The following is a 22438-nucleotide window of genomic DNA, read 5'->3' as shown; positions in this document are numbered from 1 at the left end:
AATTTTCATAATAAATATTTATTTTTTTAGTTTATTGACCAATATCTTAAAGTTAATTGTTTAAGAAATTTAATTAAATATATATGCGTGAGGTATCTTGAAAGTTTTATAATTTTGTTTTTACTTTAAAATAATATTCATAATAACTTACATGTTACTTAAGAAATAATCAAGAAAAAAGCAAGATATTAGAAGTACTATTGTTTATTAGTTAGAAATGTGCGATATTCTCTATTAAACGTGGACATGGAAGCCTGTCAATGGCAGGTGAGTCATCTTTTTTGTAAACTATGTAATTACAAGTACCTTGGTTCATGATTTTCTCCGCCAGACTCATTAGTGAGCTCAAACCCTATATATACGCACCATGTTCATCGCTTTTTCTATGTACAAAAACCAGATCGAGGAAATAGCAGTAGTAGTAGCCACTATAAAAGGAGAGAGAGAGAGAGTGAGAGAGAGCGCGTAGATTACTAGATTGTAGTGTCACTCACCAAGTCTAATAGAGAATAGTGCACAACAGTGGAGTGAAGTGACTGGCACATAGAGAGACTTAAAAGAAGTAAGGGGAACCCCACTTTTCCATTCTGACTTTCCTGTTTTTTACCCTTTATTCACTGTACTTACACAGTACATTTTATGTCGGTTTGTGTGTGTGTGAGAGAGTGAGATAAGGGTCTTAATTTCTTTCATCAGTTTCAGAAAAGAAAGAAAAAAATGAGAAGAAGAAGAAGAAACATGAAGGAAAATCTCCCTTCTTACTAGTTCTGGTTTTTGTATATCTGGTTTGTGAGGTTGAGGAAAATCTTAAAATCCTCTCAGAATTTTTTCCCTTGCTGGGAAAAGGAAAAGAAAAAGATTATCTTTGCTTGCCCTTTGTTTCATTTTTTGTTTTTGGAAATAGTGCTTTTACTGCTTTGCCAGATTTGTGTGGATGTGAGATCTTCAATCGTTTTCCCTTCTCTGACTCTCATGAAGACATTGACTACTCTTTGCTACTTCTTTAACACGGTTTCTCTTCCGTGATTTCTGCTTCTGACTCTTTACTCTTTTTTGTTTTGTTTTTCTTTTCCATTTTCTTTCGCTTGTTATTTTTTTAGTTTAACTTATATGGAACTCCTTCGGTCTTCTAAGTCATATTTTTGTTTCCCCATTCTCTGTCGTTTTGGACAGTGGTGGCTCTGATATTGTTCTTTGGTTGAAGACTTTTGATTTTTAGGTTCGCTTCAATGAAAGAACCGCTGAAGTAGTAAGTTCAAGATGTAGCTAGTTTGATTTTGATTGTTGTTGTTGCATTATGTTACATAGCAAAGTTGACTCTTTGGTTTTTTGCTCATCAATATCACATTACGGTACTACTCCTGTGTGATTTGACCACTGAAATTATATTGGATTTTTGTCTTTGTTGGGGCATGTTCGTGAAATTATATGCTAGTGTTTGCGTTGTTCATCTATATGTTGTGCATGATAATCAAAGGGTTAGAAGAAAGGGCACATTCTATTTTTTAACGAAGGAAAAATGTTTATCAGAATCGTACATGCATTTTCTCTAGTGGTGCCCTTTGATAGCTTTAAGTCCTAGGGTTAGGGTTCTTGTAAATAATTGTTTTTCCAATATTTTAGAAACAAATTTCACTGAAGTTGTTATATAATGTCGTTTAATTTCTGCCAGTATTAGTTACACAGCATGCTATGTAAAGATAGTTGTAAAATGTTGGCCCTTAATTTATCAACATTGTTAAGAATTTGACTGCTTAGCGGAATATGATTCCTTCTTCCTGAAAAGTCAGGTTTAGTCTTACCTAGCTATGAAGAATAAGTGTCACATGCCAGTGCTCTAATTCAATATATCTGTATAATGTTCGTCTTTGTTTGCCAGTGGTAATATGAATTGGATCAGGCCCCTCAATCTTGCGTCATTGTTAATGATTTCATTTAGTGCCTACAGGGAGTACTAATTGTTGTTGTTCTTATAATTTCCTTTTGTTGGTATGAATTCCATAAATTTACCTTCTTGAATAGACTATGAAATCAGCTATATACGTTTAATATTTTTTTTGTTTGCAGCATTTTCGCTTGGTTTTTGACTTAATTAATTGCATGTGGTGTTCATGAATGAAATGCTTAGAGTAAAGATTCTCCTGTCCTTTTAAATCCAAAATTATTATGACTTGTGACAATTCTTGCTATACTATCCAATTTCCCTTTCAATATGAGGAATAGTTTAAGAGAGCTTCCTTCAGTCCACTCATGGATGGATAGAGGGTTTGAATTAGCTGCTGACTCATTCATTCAAACACAATAGAACGGGTGTCATGGTATGCTATTGTGAATGCCTGAATGATGCAGGAGGTAAAGTTCATCCTTTTCTTGTCTGTGCTTGGACTGAAGGGAGCTCCCTTTTACTGTTTTTATCATTATTTTTATATGATAGTTTTCCCAATTTTGTTTTTATCATTATTTTTATATGATAGTTTTCCCAATTTTATTATGTTTACCTTTTAATTCTTCCCCGTTTTTACATCTATAGTGTACTGGATGTTTTACTTAATGTCCCCCTTTCCATTTCAATAAATTCTTTTGTGTGCATTCCATCAAATGATGCTTAATCCATCACTGCTCTGAACCTAATGTTTTAATCATTTCATTTCCATGTAATAATTAATCTTAATTTTAGTTGCAAATCATTGTTAAACAGCATATTTTGTTATTCTATTGTTAATTTTCATCTTCTTATAACACATTCTTAAATTATAGTTACAAATTCTTGTTAAATTTATTCTGCTATTCAATTTTCCCCGATTTAGTTCTTGCATTGGAAGAACTCATTATTCAGGGCGTTTCCTTTTATATTCATGGGATAGTATTGGCTAACTTAAAAGGAAAACAAAATCTTTTATACTATACATATTTTTATTTTATTTTCATAATTTTTAAGAAAACTGTTTGTTGATTTATAATATTTTTCAAAGCCTTACTAGTAACTCTTAATTGATTTTTGATGTTTTTCTTTGCGTTTGGCTTCCTCAAAATTTATTTCTTTCTTTAGCCCCCTCAAGCAAAAATGGCTTGCTCCACCCTGTTATGGTTAATTCAAAAGTCTAGTATGTGTTGGATTTCCATAAAATTTGTGGGACCAATTTATATGTAAGTGTGGTAATTAAGAAACAACTGGTAAGGTTTGTATTTTTTGTCAATTTGTCACCTTGAATTTTGGCAGTTTTTTCTCCCTTGGATTTTGGTTGTCAAATTTTATGGATATATATACGGAAAGCTGTTTTCGGTAACTTCAGTTAACAGCATACATACAAGTTGGTACTAGGAAAATTCAATTTCCAGATTTTTTTTCGCCATGTTAATGGCACCAATATCGTTTTTCACCACGTACCTTTTAAATTTTCCCCTGATCATACCTCCGTTATTAAAATACTACTAGTTCACACGGTGTAAGCAAAAAAAAAAAAAAAAGTGGGTGTGCATTTGTATCAATTTGTGAAATTTTCGTTCAGGAAAATATGTTTGTTTACTCAAAATGTAGCAGTCGCAGCTGACAATATGATTAGTTTCATTTTGGGAAAAAAATATTAAATAGAAAAATGAAATGTACAAACAGACATTACATTAATATTTCTGATAGAAAATCCTCTGACATGGTATATGAATGAATTGCTGAAATTTATGGTCACTCATTTCGTCATGTATGGTTTATGTTTGAAAAATGTTTTGCATCGATTTTACTGTATAGGGGGTGGAAATGGAATTATGTTATTAGCCTGTTTTCCCCCGGTGTAAGCTATTGTGGTACTAACCATACTTTCATATGATTTGCCACGCATAATATTCTGTATTTTTTTTACAATGTTCTCGTTGAGCTTTGAATTTAAGACCTAATGCATATTACTCTAAACTTTCACTACTAGGTCGATGCCAGTGGTCACAAGATTCTGTATTATGTGTAGTGTTTTTAGTAGTTCAGATTTTGTACATCCACATTATATTGTCATTATCGTAAATGGTAATGTGGGCCCAATGTTGTTGCATAATTTTTAAAAGTACAATTTACATGCATGGGCAGTCTATATTTTAGTATATGCAAATTGATCCCTTACCCAAGTATATTATAATTTAATATAAGGTATGCATGTATATTGAGATCAATTATTTATGAAACAAATTCCTATGATAATTTTTTTTTTTGTTAATTGTTAGTTTTTGCTCATGTGATTTATTAATGTAACTTATTATTTTTTTTTTATGAATTTAAGTTTTGTATGTTAAGTTAAAATATTATATATTGTCAAATAATACGACATCATTGTCTGTATGATTTTAAAAGTAATTATTTTTAAGTTAATAAGTTTATTATATATGATTATTTGAAATTAGATAGTGATGTTATTTTTTTCCCTAGTAGGGCATACACTAGTTACACACTAAGATTTTATTAAAAAGATACAACAATTTGTATAGTGTTATTTTTTCGTTTTTTATTATATCATTTATTAAGTCTTCAAATTTTCTCTCTTTACTTTTTCTAGTTGTATGAAATTATAAATTATAAATGCATTGTTCTACATTTGTTGTAGAAGGATTATTTCTCTTTAAACAACTTTTCATAAACATTTTCAAATGCGCATCATTGATGTTGATGGAATACAGCACAAAGGGTTTTGGGACACTGAGGTATTCATTATTTGATTCATTGATATTCATATTTGGTGGCTAGCTGGCTCTAAACTCTGTCATAGATGCCTCAGAAAATATACTACCTACACTGCATTGATTGCAGTGTAGTGTGTGTTGGATCACTTTATTCCAAAACACACTAACAAAAGCAAACCTTGGTCAGTTTAAACACAAACGTTGCGTTCTGAGTTGGATATACTGGAGGAGCTCAAATACCAGCATATAGGGTCATATTACCGGTGATTGGAACACATGTCATTGTGTTGTGTCAATATCAGGTACGTGTTGTTGCCAGAACAATCTTCATAAAAGATGTTGATGAGATTGAGAAGCAACCCTGGACTCAGTTGATAACAAATAATAACAAAAAAGCATAGCATTATATATATTTTGAATATAAGAAATTAAGAACATGCTTGAGAAGCAAAAGGTGGTTGGTTGTAAAGTGTCCATTGTCATTGTCTTTTCCTTTTATGAAAAGAAATAAAAAACTTTACTAGACATGAAAAATTTGTTATATATAAATAGTTACTGATGAATCTTCTAGTTTTGCAGAGCCTGAAGAATTTAAATATTAGACGTGCAATTGGCGTCAGAAACGCTGCATTCTTGTCCATTACTCTGCTGGGGCCTAGCCAGAGGTTGGAACTTGGAGCTATATTGTTCTACTAATTTGTTGATAATTATTAGAGCTATTCATTATATTTTTTGCCTATTCCTTCCAAAATATCATAAAAATGGGGGTATACTCTTGTTTACTCACAAAAAACTTGTATATTTTGTCTTTAATTTTATAAAATATTTTAGTCTTTTCTAACTGTAGTTTTTCAATAATTGTGTTAAAGATTAATAGGGAATGATATTTGTAAAGTTAAGGGCCAAAATGATAATACTATGAAGTAAGGGATTAAACTAACTGATATTTATATTTTATGAATCAATATGGAGTTTAGAGCTTGTATTTATGTCTATTATACTAACTGATATTTATATTTTATGAATCAATATGGGGTTTAGAGTTTGTATTTATGTCTATTCTCAAACCTGGCACATGTTGATTAGGGTACCATTTTTTGGCATTTTAAGATATGAATATTTTTGGGGTTTTAAAAGGTTTTGGCAAAAGTACTTTTCTTGAGGCAATACTTCCAATATAGGATATTATTTATTTAAGTAGTTTGCATGTGTTTAACCGAACTAACTTAAAAATTAAGTCGGTTCTCTGAGGAGTTCGAGATGCAAGTACACTTGAACTGGATTTTTAACATTTTACTTATTATTTAATTATTTAATTCTGGACGATTCAAGAAATGGCCGGTATGTTGTTGGGCCTTTTTAGTGTCAATTATAAAAAAGTTCTCGTAAATCTGAAGAGTATTTTGCCCTAACCTCCTCCTTCGTTTCTATTTGTTAGAATCTGCTAGTATTTTAACTTTGTTGAATGTTGATGTCAGTCTAGTGCCGGACCACTACTTTTGGTTTGCTTGGTTAGCATGCTGGTTTTGGGTTCTTCTAAATTGATAGGTGTGTAATTTATTTTATAGAATAACATTTTATTGCATGATGGAGCTTATTTTAGAGAAATGAGTTTATTTTTGTCAGTTCTTTTTATAATAAAAACATTTAAAACATAAGCTTTGTTTTTATCTCTCAACTAATAATTATGTTATATGTAAAACTTACAGAAATACGTTTAATAATTTTTTAGATTTTTTATGTTTTTTTAATTTTGGGTGTATATGTTTATGTATTCTATAATAAAATTTATCCTTTGATTTTAAAATTATTATTTTGTCTTGCAATTAGAATAAGATTTGGATTTTTTATATAACTTTTTCTTCCAACTACACTTTAGCTGAAGTAACGTTTTATTTCACCGCGGAGTTAATTTATGTCTGTCTTGTTTCAGGAGATGCTGCTTCAACTACTATGTTTAACTTCTAATCTTATATTTTATTTCTTTTTTTACCTTTTATGTAATTTATTTTTTACTCCTTTTAAACTGGAGGATTTTGTTGTTCCTTTTGAGTTTCTTAATTTCTTTACTTCCACTTATCTACACGTGGTCCCATGCACTTACCCATTGGGTAGCTAGGGTGTTCGCTTTAGATTGAATCAGTTTAAAAAAGAAAAATCATCAGTTTTAAAAAGAAAAATATTTGATTCAATTATTTTAGTTTTATTGATTTATCATCCAATTAGTGTAGTTTATAATTTTAATCCAGTCCAATTTGATCAAATTTAAAGAAATTTGAATTGGATCAATTTTTGATTTTATTTTTACTTTTATTTTTTTAAAATATTGAAATAAAATATATATGATAAATATAATATAAAATAATTTAAAATATCAAATATTTCATTTATATGTCCCTATATAATTAATAATAGTATATTTATTCATCTTAACTCAAATAGGTAGTAAAATAATTTCTTTAACTAAATATATTTTTAAAAATAAATATAAGTTATATGATAATTTTATAGATATATAGAAAATAAAAATAAAAATGAGTGATATTATAAATTTATGAATAAAAATATATGAATGTATATAAGTTGGTTTGAATAAGATTAGATTGATTTTTAAACTCAAATCCGATCTCAACCAATAAAAAAAGTCAATTTTTTAATCTTTTGATCGTTCAATTTTTTATTTATCCAGTTATCGGTTTTCTACATTGCTTTTTTTGGTTCACATTATTAGATAGGATATGTTTACGAACACCTTTGACTGCAGCTCTTCTCGCTCAGTCTTTTTACTGGTCGCTCATTCCTTTTATATGTTAAGTGTTTTTGGCAATGTTTATTTTAACCCTTACATTATTATTTTAGAATTATACTTAAAGATATTTATATGGACTTAGTATCACAATATACATATGCAATATTATTCAAAAGTATACAATGATACCATATTAATCAACAATGAAAGGTAAGTTGTCTATTGAAGATTGTTATTTTTATTTATTAATGAAATAGAATTTATATAAAAATATTATATATGTTTATTTTTGTCAATATACATTTATGTGTTACTTTATTTGATTATATTATTAAGTATTTATGATTCAATAAATGAACTTGATAATAGCTCTCAGTTTTCACCTAATAACTTTCAGATGCCGGCTAAATTTCCAGTTTTGGGCTAACTTATTACTTACTGTTGTCAAATATTTAAATGTTTATTCAAGCTATTTATCTCAACGCATCTTAAATAACGAGTGTATGCATACGTCTCACCATCGTTCGTGGTCCCATGTAAATTTGAATGTGCGTGCTAAGTGAGGTTGAATCCTCGTCATATGAATGCATGCATGCATATCTAATAATTTTGATATGGTGACCCCATTTTTTCTGGTACATATGCAAGTGGGGTGTGCTAGAAGTGGTCTCTGAAGACACAAGCAAGCACCATGAGTTATCTGAGAGAGCTGAATATCAAGAGCCAATAACTTAGGCAGATGAAGGATTCTTTATTTCGTATATAGGGCAAACACCAATGGAGCAAGGACAAATGAAAGCAATAAATATATTTATGTTTGAAGAAAAAGATGGGGAAAAAAAAAAAAGAATCCATTTAAAAATGACACTACATGTGCCTCCCATTGTATGGCCTATATTTGTTAGTTCCCAATTGAGCATTCATGGTTTCTTGTAAGCGCCAATAGCACGCTCCATAACATGCGGTAGAGTAGTACAGTGTTGGATTGGAAAACGACTCTACATACTATTCTCTCTTCTCCTTATGTAGGGGCTAGCCTATACATGTCTTGTGTTTTGTTTCTATATATGGTGATGTCTTTGGTAATGGTAGGTTCACCATTCTCTTTCAATATGCAAAGGGTTTTTCTATATCCTCAACCCTTTTAAAATGAGAAAGTGTAAAGGAATTTATTTACCTTGCTTTAAATTATAGAATCTTGTAAGTTTAACCGGTTCGAACATAACTGAGTCAACTTCAAGAAAGTGCTAGTTTTTGGGTGTCGTGGGCTTTTTTTTAAACCATTTTGTCTGATTTTATTGACGATCTCATATAATCTTATTTTGTGGTTGATATGTAATATGTAATTATTTGATGAATCAAAGATGGAACTATAGTTATATCTTCTATTCACACGAAAAAATATAGTTGGTGGATGGTGATTACTCTTGGGCTATAGTTAAATGCAAGCACATGTCACATTTTTTATAATATTTACTTAAACTAAAACTCCCATAGAAAAAAAATTTAAATATATTTTTCTTACATATATAATATACTCATTCTTCAGTTTATTATCTAAAAATATTTTTTATTTATTTTATTACCTAATACTTTTAAATTTTTATTTTTGGTATTTATCATTAGTTTAAGTCTATTAAGTAATAATGTGACATTCTATTAATTTGTCACATCATCACTTAACCGATGATTATGTGACATTGTTAGTTTTTCATGTTATTACTTAACAAATCAAAACTAATGATATAAAATTTTAAAAATATGAAGTAATAAAATAAAATAATATTTTTTTGGCCTGTTTCATATGTAAATTTAACTAAGGTATGTAGTGTTAGAAGACTTCTCATTAAGCATAGACCGAAGATACGGGCAGGGGTCATTGTATGCAGTTGTCAAGAGGTTGTTTCTGAATTCAAATCCATGAATCATTTAGTCACCAAGACGCACTTCAATCGTTGCGATAGGGCTTGTCCAACTTTATATATAATTGATTTTTTATGTGCTAAAAACCGGATACTTCAACAGGTGGTTTAGCTGTCCTTGTCATTGATGCTGAACTAAGTATAGTGTTTAATCTTTTATTAATGTTGGATTGGAGGGACCAGAGAAACTTTGATTGGTGATAGACAATAACAGAATAACTTTTTGTCGTTAATTGGTGATTAATAAAGGGTAATAACTTCGGACTTTATCTGTTGCCAAAACTGAGGTGGAAATCACTACAATTATATTTTCTGTCTGGTGTGCAGTTAGCTGCTCGAAGACTCTATTTTTCTATGAAACTACTCAGAATGGTACGTATTTATTATGGAGTTTAATTAGCTTTTGAATCTCATTTAATGTGTGATGTGGGACATTCATGAAATAAGGGGTAATTTTTACGATTACATGAGCTCACATTTAATAGTCTTTGGATAGCTCAAGAATCTTGGCTATGGGAAGTAAAGACGTTTGCACATTATTATTACATGTTTGGTTAAATTTTAGACTTTTCAAAATGAATTTTGTGATGAATTGAAATGATTCAGCTGGAAGAAATGAAAAGTGTTTGATTGTAAAGAAATGATTCTGGTGACTTAAATTATATTTTATTTACATTTGAAGAGCTTATTTTATCAATTAAATAAAGATGGTTTTTTAACGTACTTTTAAAATGTTACTTTCAAAAATAATTACAATATTCTAATGTTAATCTTTGAAAATTTAATTCTAGCAAAATCTAAAACGGTGTATATTGTGCCACGAAGAAAAAAAAACTTAAATTTGCAAATTTTGTCTTGTTATATATAATACCTTGTCCCATGAACCAATTAAGCTCTGCATGGTAGAGCGAATTCAAAGTAGAAAACTTTGCTAGTTGTTGGCCAAGCAAACAGTAATAGTTTTCAATTCAAAACATACTCTTAAGGTACGACAGATAGTAATAGTTTTCAATTCAAAGTAGAAAACTTTGCTAGTTTGTCCACACTAAGCAAGCAAATTGAACATACTCTTAAGGTACAACAGATAGTTAGTATCTATCTAACAAAAAATGAAAAGGATTTTATGGCCTGTTTGAATCCCTTCAGTTTTCTAAAACAAATTTAGACTATTTAAGGATCATTTTCTCTCCAAAATTATTAAGTTTTAAACTGTTTTCAAAATAAGATTTTAAAAACCAAAATAGCTAAAAGATGTTTTTGTGATTATCTTCTGTTTTCTTATTGGTTGAAAACGTAAATTCTCCTGGCCTACTAACTGATATGCAATGCATTTTCAGTGGTTAACAATCAGCAGTTTCATGACTCAATATCATCAACACACGTGTTTAGAGACATTGACAAAATGGTTAGAAATGTATATATGACAATGCACGTGTTCATGATTCCAGTTTTGGATGGTTAGCAATCAGCAATTAGCAATGATCAATAAGCAGTACATGACATCTGATCTGATGTTACCAAATGGTTAGCATTCAGCAGTTAAAAATCGAAAAGAATAAACAATCATCACGGAAACAGGAAAGTAGGACACTCTTTTAATTTCAATGTAGAGAGAAGATTTTCCCTCAACTGCAATCAAACAAGTTTTTTAAAATTTTAATTCTAAGAAACTAAAACTATTTTTAAACAGAGAAATCAAACATGTCCTTAGTCTTCCATACTTTAGCAGATCGACCAGTACTATACTTAGAGGTGAAGTTCTAAGTTGGGTTCCTCATGATCATCATTATCATTGTTCAGAGGAAGTTGTGGAGGAACCTCTTCTGGCTGGCCTATAAGAGTACCTCCTCCTTCTCCATAATTATTTGTTTCACCTCCTAAGAGAATTTGTAGAAATGATGAATTTGGTTCCTGTTGAGGAACTGGTCCATGAGGATTCATTCTGGACACACAATCTTCTCGGTGTGGAAAAAGAGATAGCTTTGTAAGGTTATTGCTAGGCATGGCATACATTGATTCTCTTGGCGTTGGCTGAGATACAAGAGGCAGATCTGAGAGGTTACTAGTGCCTTCTGACCTTGGCTGATGCACAAGGGGTAGCAGGGCGAGGTTGTTGCTTGGCATGCAAGACATTGAGTTTTCTGGCCTTGAATGAGACACAAGACATGGATTTGGTATGAGAGACGAAAACAGTGAAAGGCTATTTCTATTGCCTGTTAACCTTGGTTGAGGACGTCCTGAGAACATGCTTGTTGGATGGACGTGAGCAAACACATTGCTGGAGCTTCCAGTGGCTAACATAGTTGGCGTACCAGCAGAGGTATTCCACTGTCTTGTGTTGCTTGTTCTGTTAGCTCCTAAGTGGAGTCGATTGGTATGCTCTTGAACTGCAGATTCATGAAAATAAGATACATTCTCAACTGGGGAAATAACTTCTAGCTTTTTGGCTGCAACCCTTTGAGCTGTTGGTCCCAAATCCTTCACAAACCGCAGCAGGCTCTCTTTGTACTTACTTGCATTTTCGTTCAACTGCAATACCAACATATGCATTATGAATGGCAATAGTTTTTATAGCACAAAATCTGAAATTGGAAATCTCGGTTAGTCATTTAAGAATTGAGATAAACAGCTACGTGGAAGTAGTATTAGTTGAATTAATAGTCATGTGGATGCAGTATAAGGAGTTAAGAATGGACTATCATGTTTCTCTTTTAAATTTGTAGCGAACACCAAATGAAATCTAATGTACAGAGTGTAAGATCCACTACTAAGGAAGTTTTATGTGCAAATGTGTCCCTATATGATCTACTGCTTGTTCCATATCCGATGTGTGCATTACACTCTTCCCAACTATTACTCATATAGTCATATTTATTATCAGCTTATATGATTGTTTTTAGATTGCCAACTTATATAATTGTTTGGGAGAAAAAAGGAACTTACTTGAATGATAGGCTTCTTAGCATTTAGGACTTCTGCAACCAGTGGCTTACTTGGAGGCCAGTACTTATCCCTCTTTTCTGTTTCAAGTACCGTAGAATGAGTAACATTGTTTCTCCCGGTGTTAAGAGGAAAATACAATTAGTTGCTCTTATTCATTCAAACAAGAGGAAAAGTTTTGGTTTACTAATTATTCACATGAATTTGGCTTTAATTAATATGTACAAGTTGAATCCGGTTATTCTAAAGTAAGCATTTCACGATAGAGGAAAAACTAAATTCAATTATTGATGAAAAAATTAATGGTTGTGGGTTGATAATACATGTATATGCATAACAAATTGTAAATGTATTAGAATATCAACCTTAATTTTCTTACCAACGTCTGAAATTACTTATTTTATCTTTATTTACTCACATGTATATACGTAACAAATCATGAATGTATTAGAATACCAACCTTAATTTTCTTACCAAGGAACTTTTTAATTCATTTTTAACATATAGTGAAAGAAGGAACTTTTTTTTTCTTCTAACAAACAATTTTTATTTATCAATGACAGAATGCACAAATGAGGATTAGGACTACATAATGGTTAAGTCTACATGCAGGTTAAATGAGGTACAGGTTTCCATACCAGCACGTTTTGTAGTAACCCTCCGTGGGATTCTCAATTGCTCCTTTTGTTGCTTTCTGCTTGGACCTCTCTGGTTGAGGGAAAGTTCCGAATCAAAATGTCCAAGATCCGAATTCAGAGCCTCAAATATCCACTTTGCATACCTATTAATGTCTCCAGCCTGAAACAAATTACATTGAACAAAGCTTATTCAAAATTTTATAGTGAATAATAAGCTTGAATAGCTTAAAAACTTCTATTTTATTTGTTCATACCACTTCATGATATTTTGATGTCTTAGGACTAGCGTTCATTCCATTGCTGCATATCAGAAAGATATCACGCTGTACATCATTGAAATAGAACGAAGCATCAGTTTGGCACTGAGGGAAATTGTTTCACAATTAGGCACTAAATAAAGAGGTGAGATATATTTTAAAAAGGGTTTAGAGACATGAAGCCAGCTAGCTTAATCATATTATTTTTATACTAGTTGTAGTCAATATTCAAGTACGTACAATGTGTAAGTGGTGAGATCAGGATCAACAAAACCAAAATAACACAGATTCTTGTTCTCAAAATAATTAAAATATAACAATTGCAATAGATAAAAATTCAAATTCAAATTGAAAGGTAAGTAAAAAGGTGAGTTAGAAAAAATGTTTGTTATAAAATGTAACTATTCAATTAATACATTACAGTGTTTATGATATACGAGTGTTCATATATAATTAAATAAGAAAAACGGAGAGCATACACCCCATTTTTTTTTTTGGGTGTGGGGGGAGTGATATAGAAAAAATATAAAGAAAGAAAAAAGTAATAAAGGTGATAAATTAATGATGTGATGAGAACCAAAAAGAGAGATGAGAAAAAAAATGAGATGAAAGATGAGATGAATGTATGATAATAATAACTCTAAAAATGATAGAGTTAAGTCTGATGATTTTCTAACCTTGAACTGATTGAGGTTTGAGTACATGCCCTCGTAAAGTTTGGCTCTCATGGTACCAAAATCCATTGGTTGCTTGACAATTTCGTGATAATTCTCCATCTTTCAAAGTAATTATTGAACATAACTAATCAAACTCAATGATCAAATAAACAAGAAGTAATTAATTAAATCATCAAATTTAAGGTAAACAACAAACCACATCAAGATTAGCTGGTTGAGCAAATAGTTCACTCGTGTCTTTTCTGCACATTTAAAAAAGCTTCATAATTATTTATACATGGATAAATTTCAGGGAGATCTTTGTAATGGAATATTATATATTTCATCCATTTTTAGGCATTTAAAAATAATCATAAACTAATATGATTTTCACCTTTGTAGGAAATCAATGATATTTTCAAGAATGCTCTTTAAGGGCACACCATTCAGAAATGAGTCTGCAAGTAAAAAGTAGAACAATTGTTATTATAAGCATATCATTTGGCAGGTGCAACTACAAAATCTATTGTGGTTGTTGGTGATAGTTATAAGAATACCGTTTGTTCCTGTGGCACTTGCATTCTGATTGTATTTTCCTAATTCCTGTATTGACTTTCAAGTGGCAGAATAAGTGAATAAACAAATGAAGTACAGAGCATATGGTTGTATTAATTATTCATTGGTAAAAACGAATGAGAGACTACAATTTGTGATGAGAAAGGGTGCAACCGTGCAAGTGTAACATCAATGTTTCACTAACTCAATCTTAAAGATCAACATTCCAACAAATTTACTAAAATAATTTGGAGATGAAATTGTATTGAACTGATATTTCTTAGGAAAACAAAGGATGATGAACAATGGCATGATCAATGGATGCTTTAGACAATCAATTGAGGCAAAATCACTAGCTACATAGAACCAAGTCCTGTGAATTTGACTGTTGGTGATATTATATTGAAAAATTATTATTTTATATTTTGTGTTTATTGGAACTAATAAGTTATCATGATATATCTTATAGTCTCCAATAAACCTCATCAAAGTTGCCAAGTTATATCTCAATTTTGTAAATTATTTCATATTAAAAAAATGATTTAAGTGAGACACATGATCTTCTAACAATAATGTTTTAAATAACAAAAGATGTCATTTACTATTTACACTAGACTTTCTATAAATTTTTATATGGAGATGTACTTTTTTTTATAAAAAAAATCTTATATTAAAAAAATGTAATCCATTTATCCGATATCAATTTATGCAACTAAAATTTTGATATTCATGAACAATATACCGCAAGTCAGAATATTGTTTCTAGCAATGAGTTCACATTCTGAAGTTCACAAATAATAAAATTAGCAAAAGTAAACAAGATATATACATGTATTTGCATTCAAGAAGTGGCATTGGTCTAACAAGCTTACTAGCTAGCTACTAGAATGGCTTACCAAATACTATATCTGCTTTGTTTAATTAAAATACAGCTGAAAAAAAATTATGGAGACACACCTTGATTGAAGAGATCAATTGATCTAGTTCTTTGCTCTTGTGCCCCTTCTTAATTGGACTCTCCTCATCCTTGTTAAAATCACTCGAGTCTTCCAGTACTTCCATTGTTTTCTTGCCTTTTCCTTTATTTTTGATGTCATTGTTGATTGAGTTGTTATTCCTTTCTAACTCCAATGCCAAATTTCTCTCTCTTTCTTGTTGATTCTTCTCTTCCAAATCAATAATTCTTCTACTTCTTCTTTTTTCTGTAAAATCTATTTCATCTTAAAATCTCACTTGTTTTCTTGTTGACACTATATGTATCAAGACATGAAGTTGAGAAGCTAAACTCTATACTCTTCATTCTATTTTAGTCATTGGTTGATTTTTTTTTCTTAAATATTTAGTCAATTTTGGTATAAAAAAGTATTTGACCTTTAGTCTCTCTCCTTATCTTTGTTCTATTAATAATGTGATATAATCATGTTATACAATATATCAATGATTTATTTGTCATATCATCACTTTCTTTAAAGTCCAATGTTAGTTGAAAACCCTAAATCCATGACCTTTCCCTCCCCCTTTCTCCTTTCAACCCCCAAGCCAATCTTATAACTCCTAATGATGCATTTACATAATCATTTCAATAATAGTAGTTGCAAGATGTCAACTAAACATAATTAGTAAGAGATGAACACAGATACAAAATGAGTAGAAAAGGAAAATAATATGAACTTGGGGAAAAACTTAGAGTTTGAAGAAATGGTTATGATAATTAAATAAACAATTTCATTTTTATGGATTATTCTTATAAAAAATTTCATGATATCAATAACTAACCATGAGTGTGATTTTTAATGTACTTATTATAAAAGTTAATAACTAACCATACACCATAAACTATGATTGACTGACATTTTAATTAAGATCAATAAATCAAGAGGATAAAAAATGAGTTGAACCAATTCAAAATCAATTTAATACTTATTATTAGTTCAATAAACTTGGTTTATGAACTAAATAAGTTGAATTTGAATTAAAAATTAAAGTTGATAATTAAATAAACTAGATTCTTGAATTAAGTGTAATTTGATTAATTTGATTTATAAGCTAATTTGATTATCTCTCTCTCTCTCTCTCTCTCTCTCTATATATATATATATATATATATATATATATACACACACACAAAAAAAAAAAAAAAAAAGAAAAAAGATATCATTGATGATATTTATGTAAAATGCCATTAAAAAATATTGATGTTAAATATTTTACATAAATATCTTTCTTTGTATTAAGGATGGCCTAAAGGCACAAGAACAACAAGCTAATAATTAACAAGTTTGGATGAAGACAACCTATATATAGCATCCCATAAACATAACAAACAAACCTCAAGGGAAAGGGGAAATTGATGTGAATGCAAAGACATGGGAGAACATTATTGTTCACCGCCATGACATTCACTCATGAATTTCAAATGGTAGATTCATAAAAATAATTTGATTCATGTAATTTTTTTGTTTATGTAATTTGAGTTCAAAAGCTGAAATCGAGTTGAATTGAATTTGAAAATATTTTCATAATAAAATTTGACCTAAATTCAAATTGAACCAATTCTCATTGAGTCGTAAGTCGAGTCAAGTTAATTTAACTCATTTATAACCTTTCAAATTGAAGAAATGAAAGTTGTGATATTGGATTAAAATAAAAATTGGAAAATAAATAAAGAATCTCTAATCGAAATACTTTGTGACCAATAAACAAAATGATAACCATAACATTTCAATTAAATAGTCATCAAGGGATCAATAGGGTTTATGATATATTTAGATCCAAAATAGTAAATTTTAATCAGTTTAAGTTGGTTTGGGTTGTTTACTTTTTTTTTACAACTGGAAACTTCAAGTTGGTTTGAGTCATGTCATCGAGTCTACTAACCAATAATTAAAAAAGCAATGGAAAGTTGAAAATATAAAAATTAAAAAATAGGAAAAAGAAATTATGGAAAAATAAATAAATAGTTGAGTAGTTTAAAAAAATAAGAATTATAAGATTACACAACAATTTTTTTACAGAATTATAGAATTATCCAACATAAATTAAAAATGTTCTAAAATGATATAGATTTAGGTTGGTTTGAGTTCGATGTACCCAGATCCAATACAATTTAACCAAATGGTCTGAACCAACCTGGGTTTCCTCTTTTGGTTTGATTCAAATATGATCTAGTCACTAAGTCAACCTAGACTTGTGTCTATCTCTATCAAGGGAAACAAAAGGAAAGACATATGAATTGGGGGAGAGTGTTATGGGAAGACAAATGAGATTTAAAGGGATTAATGTCAATCCAAGTTAGAGATGCATGAAAATCTTAAAAAAAGACAAATGAGAGAAGTCAATTAAACATAATCATCAATGATATATATTTACAAAGAAATGTTTTTTTCCACGTGGAGAATGAAATGTTTGAAGGGAACTTGATGTCATAAACAAGTCAAATCATGCATATAGATCATGTAAGGAGGCAAAAATGAGAGGAAAAGAAAAAACAACAACATAAAGTTTGGGAAGGAAGTTAAAAATTAGATATGCTAAATGGTAACAAAATAAATTAAGCATCTAGAAATTATATATGATATTCTTCAGTGAAAATTTGTCCATATGAAGTTGAAGACACATACCCATATAGACAGACAACACCAACCTGAATAAAAAGTTGAACCAGAAGGTATCATCAGTACACCAAAAACAAATATAACACAAATTTTCAAGTTAGAAATCAACCACATCCAATAATCAGATAGAGAAAGAAGAAGAAACCTCTTCTTATGAAAACTAAAAAATTTTCAAGATTCACAAATCTCTAATTTTTCTCAATACAGAAGAACTTTGCAACACTTAATTGATAAATTTTGAGTCTTGAGATTAACAAAAATGATTTCTAAGTGATTGAAATTATTGGAAGTTAATTTTATTGTTGGTGACCAGTTCACTTATAGTTGTAATGCAAATTTGACAATTGGTTGATGATTAAATTCTACCTTCAATACTGACAAAAAAAATTAAATATTAAAATTTAATGAATTATAATAAAAGTAATAATTTCACACAAGTCGTTTCATTTGTTTTCTCAAGAATTCTTGCATCATAGGCTAGGTTTGGCAAGACATGTATAAGAGTGACATGTATAAATTGTTAATAAGTGTTTGTTTGTTTAAATTTAGCTTTTTTGTGCAAAAATGTTGGGACGAATTGGGTCTGGAGGCTCGCCAAAGTCAAAGTAGGTCTTAATGCTCAAAAATCACTTATAAAGATACATATAAATTATCCACTGACAAGATACTCATATGAACATTTTAAGTGAAGTGATTCACTCCATAACAACTAAAATTAAACTTTACTAACAAAATATATATGTTTTAGCTCTAATTAACAAAAAATACTCTTAGACAATTTCTTACCACTACAAATTCACAACATAGCTAGCAACAAAATTTAGCAGTGTTGATTTTAGCAACTAATACTGTTTTATTGTAAAATATCCACCACTAATCATTTATCAATAAAAAAATCTTTATTGAAGAATTTTTATTTTGTTAATGTTTTGTATTTTTTAGTAGTGTCTTGTGAAATAAGGATGAGAAAAAATGAACTAAAAGTTTGTTTTTTCATCCAGTATGCATATATTAATGTAATTTATATAAAAATATATAAAGTAAAATTTTAGTTAATTAGCTTTATACGTTCATCGGGCTCTCTTTAAATCGCTGAATGCAATATAAGAAAAGTAATAAAAAATTTGTGTTTTTTCTTTTAATAATGTTATTAAGTAGTTGCATATATATATATATATATATATATATATATATATATATATATATATCCTCATAACATATAAGCAATATTAATTTGTAGAAAAAATTAAACACAAAGTAACAACAGTAAAATATTACAATATACCATTTCAAAAGTTAGTAAAACAATATTTTGCAATTGAAAAAGAAGGATAGTAATATGCTTTGGACATGCAAAATCTCTCTAGGATTCTAGTTTCCATTGTACCATTTGAGAAAGTAAGTCTTACTACATGTTTTTACTTGACAACATTATAGGTAGCATTATTTAGTAAAAATATTTTAAATTTGGATACAATTATATATACAAAGGGTAAATTTAAAAATAATGACAATAGATAAAAAAATAACACTACAAGAATAATCTCTCAACCCCACCCTAACACACATGATGACAATCCCGAACAAACACCATTGTCATCCCCGAACAAACACCATTGTCATCATCTTCCATATCATCACACTACCACCATCTCCAATAAGTCACACCACATTGATATTTTCATTTCTACCTACATTTTGTAGTAGTTTAGAGACAATTATGTGATATCCCTTATACTTTTGAGCTTTGTTTGTAGGCATTTTTAGTCAAGTTTGAATAAAAGCTTAGTTTATTTAGGATTTTTAGTTTATATATGCTTGATCTTTGGGTTGTTTATTTATGTTTTGTAGGAACTTTATTGAAGCTAGGATCATGCAAAGGAGAGTCCACAATTAGCTACATTAGGAGAATTTTGGAAGCCTTGAAGCTAAGAAGAAAAGAGTGATTCATACTAAAGAAATCAGAAAAGATCATAGGGTCAGGGGTGAGACCCTAGTCACCCCCATGATCAGAAGCTGAATAAATGATTTTCAACCGTCAGAACAATTCATGAGGGGAGGTGAACCTGATCATGCTTATGATTGTGACCTGTGAGATTTTTATTTTAATTTTTCATTCTGTTGCTTATTTGACTTGAACTTTATTTAGTCCATAATTTTAAATAAGGATTTTATGTCTAGTCTAGGGTTCCACACTTTGGAGAGTTTAAGAGAGAAAGAAACTAGAGACAGGGTGAGAACTTTGGTTGTATTTGAATTCACCCTCCATTGTTCCTCCATCAAAAGCTTCTTCCTTGTGGCCATGAGTAGCTAACTTTTCTCTTTCTTTGGGATTTAACTTTTCTCCCTACATTGTTTTTATTTAATAAAACATCATTATTGTTCTTATTCCATTCTTAATGCTTGTTTTTGGCCTGATCAACCTATTTACATGGTTCTAAGATTCCAATTATAATTGGAAAATTCCTTTGGATTACGAACTAAAGAAGACAACTAATTTTTCTTTATGTCAGGGGATAAGGTAAATAAGATTATAAACCATTTTTCTTAATGCAAATCGTTGATTATGTTAATTCAAGGGATTTAAGTCATCTCGCTCAAGGAATTAAGGTTGGGATAAAATTAAAGGTTGATGATAACATAAGCTTAATTGAATAGGAATACATAGTGATTGCACATTAGAAAGTCCAATGAATTAAATCCTGACGATTTTTCTTATTGAAATTACTCCAACCAAGTGTTTGACAAAATTCCTCAACCAATTTTCTTTTAATTTTCTCTTTTATTTTTATGCAATTGTCTTTAATTGTGGTTACTTAATTTGTTAATTCTCATAGTCTATAATTTTACTATTAATTACTCAATTATCACACAAGTCCCTGTGGAGATGATATTTTACTTATCACTTAGTTATTTGTGTGATCTGGTACGCCAAAATCCCAACACATACCTTAAACCTCAATTAAAGCACCACCAAGCCATATGGCAAGACCACAAACCTCTATTGTGAACAATTGTGCCATTATTGACCTCTACTGTCAATCACACCCCCCACCACACATCGAACACTACGCCAATGACCCTACCTAAAACCACATCGACCAAATCAAATATGCCAAAATACAAGCCATTGTTAATAAAACATGATAACCTTCTCTATACCGCCTCTCATAACCTCAAAACCAAGAGTTCAATTTCGCCTTTGTAAACCTTGTGCTCCCAAGAAACCAATTGAGAGTAAGGAAGGTCAATAGGGGTGGGTGGGAAGGGGTAAATGAAGGGCTAGGCAAGGGAGGGGGGATTGCAGAGTGAGGAGGTTGGAAATTTTTCCTTCGTTAAATTGTGATTTTCTTGGAGTACTATGCAATGACGGTACTTTTAAGTGGTGTGTCATACACAAACGACCTTATTAGTTTACACATCCACACATATGATAAAATCATTCAGAATTTCTAACTACATATATAACTAAAATTGTGATAATCCACACATGTTGTATTTTGCTATTGATTCATGATTTTCCAAGTCGAATAAACAACCAACACAAGAAGAACCAAATTAAGAATTATGAGCTTCACCTAAATCACACTTACTTAGAACAAAAAAAAAAGATAGAAAGCATCAATAAAGAACAAAAAAACAAATACAAAATATATGAAACAAAACAAAGATTAAAAGCATACCTTAAGGAGAATGTAACAGAGGAGAATTGCACCAGACAAAGGAAGAACGAAGAGAGAATGTGTGAATGATGAAAAATGTCTTGGAAAAGTTTATAAATTAAAAAAAAAGGGTAATTTAATATTTTGTTTGACAAAAGGGGAATTTAATAAATTAAACCTATAATTTTCCATTCATAAGTGAAACTTTTCCATATATAAGGAAACAATAAAAATTCTAACTTTTAATCATAAAGTCATATACTCATATTGTCAATGATCTTTTTTGAGATATATTAAAATTCCACCTACAAAGCATGATAAACTATTTTTTGTAGAGTGATCGAAACATATTCTCTAACACACTTCTTCAAATGCATTATCTTTAATTTGTTAAAAATAATTAAAAATTATAAAATCAAGAGAGAAAATCATTAACTATGACATGAAACTCATGAAATTTTGTCATTTTAAACAAATTTTAACCAATAATAAAGAATGTGCGCTAAAGGTAGTATTTCTAACATTTCTCTTCTATTTTTTTATTTTTTTTGCTTTTCTAAGATCCATGTTAAAAAAATTCCTTATATGAAATATTGCTTTCATATTGCTTAAACATTTTAAAGAAATTACTTCGATTCTTACCAACTAAACCACTTTCTATAAATAAAACATATGGTGTTTTATGTTCAAATGCGAACTTAAATGCTAATGAGTTGTTTAATCTGAGAAAAAAAAATTATTTTCACTTATAATTAAAAAATGTATCATATTTTTTTCACTTTA

At 29.8% G+C, this 22438-nt stretch overlaps 1 long non-coding RNA gene across 1 annotated transcript; it reads left to right on the top strand.

The window, feature by feature from the left end:
• Nucleotides 1-362: 362 nt before the first annotated feature.
• LOC114395756 lies at nt 363-5503 on the top strand. Its single transcript, XR_003663096.1, has 2 exons — nt 363-4964; nt 5242-5503. It is a non-coding gene; the product is annotated as an uncharacterized LOC114395756 (long non-coding RNA).
• Nucleotides 5504-22438: the final 16935 nt, after the last annotated feature.

The sequence above is a fragment of the Glycine soja genome, chromosome 18 (genome assembly GCF_004193775.1).
Source record: "Glycine soja cultivar W05 chromosome 18, ASM419377v2, whole genome shotgun sequence".
Classification (NCBI taxonomy): domain Eukaryota; kingdom Viridiplantae; phylum Streptophyta; class Magnoliopsida; order Fabales; family Fabaceae; genus Glycine; species Glycine soja.
This window is presented reverse-complemented; position numbering and strand designations above follow the sequence as displayed.